The sequence below is a fragment of the Sinocyclocheilus rhinocerous genome, unplaced genomic scaffold (assembly GCF_001515625.1).
Source record: "Sinocyclocheilus rhinocerous isolate Xijiao unplaced genomic scaffold, SAMN03320098_v1.1 scaffold1055, whole genome shotgun sequence".
In the NCBI taxonomy this organism is placed as follows: Eukaryota; Metazoa; Chordata; class Actinopteri; order Cypriniformes; family Cyprinidae; genus Sinocyclocheilus; species Sinocyclocheilus rhinocerous.
The window spans coordinates 668,540-672,458 of record NW_015658727.1 but is presented as its reverse complement, the minus strand read 5'-3'; positions in this window follow the sequence as shown (position 1 = coordinate 672,458).

Genomic DNA, 3,919 nt, shown 5'->3' with positions numbered 1-3,919 from the left:
CAGATGTAACCCCCTTTGTAATCCTTAACATTTTCATAAGTAACTGTAATTTAATTACACATTTTTTCTTAGTAACTGTAACTAATTACAATTACTTTTATTTTGTAATTAAATTACGTAATTCCGTTACATGTAACTAGTTACTCCCCAACACTGCTTTTAATATTTCAGGAGATTATTTTAAAGCATTTGCCCAAAAAATAAACTTTTTATTCCACCCTTTGTGAAGGAAATTTTTACAGCCACAACTGTATTACTTTTATATTTCGCGAGCTAATTAAAATACCTCAGGTTCCAGACTGGGAACAGAACGGTCAAAAAGTAAAAAATAAAACTGTGCATTAGTTGTATGTTGTATGTATGTGATTCCAAATTCATCCTTTGTGTGCATCCATATTCGGTTTCGTCAGATATCGTCCTGTTACAGTGCACATAAACTGCACGCAGCATAAAAAACTGCTCAACCCATGATGTCTGATTCATGAATGAATGACTCTTATGAACTGGTTCTTTTTAATCAGGCACTCAAAAGATAATAATGAAACATGAATACTGCATGTCAGTTAATGGAGTGAGAGTTGTTACTGACTTCACAACTGATTCTTTCAAAAGTCATTTTTCAATTGTGTCCAATTCAAAATGAACCTGTAAGTATTGTTGATATATACTTTAGATCTGTGACTTACATTACTATATTTAATAATTGTTTTTCTATATGATAGAGTGTAATTAAAGATACATATTTGAAAGTTTTGTTGAATAAATTGATAATGGTAGCATATGCTAAAAAAAAAGCACATTCAACAAAACAATTTTTTCTTCTTTTCAAAACGGCAAAAATATTCTTATAAAACGTTAAATGGTTCAAACACCATCAGTATCACTAAAGTGGCAGCACTGAATTAGAACACATTTTTATTAATTAAAACTTCACTGTTTTTCTACCATTCAAATGTTTGGGGTCAAATGTGTTTCATTTTTCTTCTCAGTTTTTCTTTTTATCTGGAGCCCTGTAAATACAGACTAACTTTTTCAAATTGAGGATGTCCCTAAATGTCCCCAAAGCAAGGTTTTGTCCTCTTTTACTCACTTTTGGCTACAAATTTGTCCCTAAACTATACCTAAGTAAACCCTCACACACACACACACATACACGTGTATTTGTGAGTCTAGGGCAAAGTCAGGACAAGGGCCCCTGTGGGAAAAACACACAAACTTCTTCCTGCAGTGACTCAAATCAATCCTGCCGGTAGACATTCCTGTATCAATGAGCCTGGGTCCCCAAAAAGACCAGGACGAACAAGTACAACCAACGAGAGAGAAAGAAAAACAAGAGGTGGGCTGAAGAAAAAAGAAACAAGAAAGAAAGAAAACAACTACTTTGGATTTTCAGCTTGCAAATAAAAAAGAAAAGTAATCAATCATGTTTGAGGCGTTTAATTCCCGGGCTGCTGTTCTGGGCAGGGGAAGAATGAAATGGGACAAGACTAGAATATGCAAAGTTGTGCGCTCTTTCACAAGAGTTGCTGGGAGGAGAAACACGTTAAGAAGAGACAAATTGACATTCCGGGGGATAACATAAAGACCTGGTAAACGTTTACTGTCACAAACACTAATTAATCACCTTGCCAGCTACTATTAATCAAATATTAATGAGATTGTCTCTTTGCTTTGGCTGATCCAGGATCCCTCCTCAGTACTACAGGCGTTGAAAGCCAGACATTCACAACTCAATTAATCTTACAGCACCTATGGTCATAAAAAGACTTCATATTAAAAGCAAATATTCAGAACATCTAAACTGTCCGTATCTCACCATATTATTACACCAAAGTCAGAATAAGACCATAAGTTAATTCTTCAACTGTCTGATGAAGAAAGCAACAATTCCAAAGAGGAAATAATGAAGTTGCTTAATGCTCATCAAGGTTGTATAATATTACTGGCATTCATTCATCTGTGTTTTCTCTTTTTGAACTGGCTTAAAAAACTGACATTAATTATGTTATCTAGATGATCTACACTACAGCAGGCACCAAAACCAGTAGAATACAGCATGGGAGCCTGACACAGACATATTTAACACAAAGATTCATTAGAAACATCAATCAAGCTGAATTTGAAAGTAATCAACAAATTAACCGTCATAGTTGCAATGAAGATGTCTGTAGACTGTCCTTTAGTTTCCAGGGAGCTGACGTCTTGGCCTCCGTGGTTGGTTTTACTCAAATGAAAGCTCATCTGTCAACTGTCAAGACCTTTACAATGTAGATTTCCCACAATGCATCACTCTTCTTACAATTTCCTCATCTCATTTTGGTTCTTTCGGCATATTCTTATTTCAGTAGGTCTGGAACACTGGGAAACGGTTGCACAATAGCTATAGGATGTCAGTGCATTACTTGCAAAATGCAAAGTTTACTTCCTCAGACTGGTACAACTGCTGACATTTTCTGTGCCATTATCTAAAACCAAATGGCTGCACATTTCTTTCCAATGGTTATCTAGAGGCTACACCACCTACACCTTTGAGCACCTGACCTGTGCATCTTTTCACAATAATTTCTCTGTACTGCTCCAAAGGTGTTATTTTCATATCAAACATGTGTATTTATTTTCAGCGCATTTAAAAAAAATTACTCAAGCTATGAATAACAAATAATCGAAGTGATTTGCAGATTACCATTTTTCCCCTCAAATCTTCATTTCCTCCACAGAGCGGTTAGAGACCTTCATATATGGCAGTATTATCACACTTTGGGCATTTATAAACTGAGGGAGTGCATTAAACAGAGGAGGCTGTCACTGCATGCTGATGGAGGGAGCTGCTTTGCTTTCTAAGCTGTATGTAGATCGGCAATGGGGTCAGCCAGCCTATACACTCTCCTGGACACACGGTACATACTAATACAGGGCACGGCATAAAACACATATGAGACATGCACAGAAACAGGCATTAATATATGCCTTGGAGTTCATTTAAATTGCTATAATGTCTATTTCTTGAGGGACAATATCATTACTTGATGATGCTCTGACATTTTTAATTTGTAAATTATTACAAAACATATATATATATATATATATATATATATATATATACACACACACACACATACATACTTTTGCGTGATCATGAAAATTGTTTTCACAATAATTTCTCTGTACTGCTCCAAATGTGTTATTTTCATATCAAACACATGTATTTATTTTCAGTGGCTCAATGAGTTTATTGTTGTATTAAAAAAAATAAATCATTAATCAAGCTATGAATAACAAATAATCGAGGTGATTCGCAGATTACCATTTTCCCCCTCAAATCCTCATTTCCTCCACAGAGCAGCAAGAGACCTTCATATATGGCAGTCCATAATTCCATAATTGTGCAGCACAAAGAGTTAATATACACAGTGATGCTAATGAAGTGAAACTCATCGGCCCCTCGGCGGAGGAGACCTGCTGTTTAATTACCTTTTAAAAAGTCGTTTGATAGTTGCACGCGGGGAGTCCCTTTTTTAAAGGGAACAATGACGAGCCTGTTGAGAGCAGGGGTTTGTCTTTCAAATCAAACTCCAGTCGACGTCTTCCGGGACCGAGGAAAACAGGTGTAAAGACTTTCCGAGCAGCATGAGTCGGGTTGGCCGTAACCTTTTCTTGTTCTCTCCCTCTCTCGGTGATCTTTGCAGGTCACGTTTAATGCTTCCCATTAAAGGGTTCATCTGATGTTGCTAAAAAGAACATTATTTTGTGTATTTGGTGTAATGAAATGTGTTTATGCGGTTTAAGGTTAAAAAACACATTATTTTCCACATACTGTACATTATTGTTTCTCCTCTATGCCCCGCCTTTCTGAAACGCATCGATTTTTACAAAACTCATCGGTCTGAAAAAGCGAGGTGAGCTGTGATTGGCCAGCTAT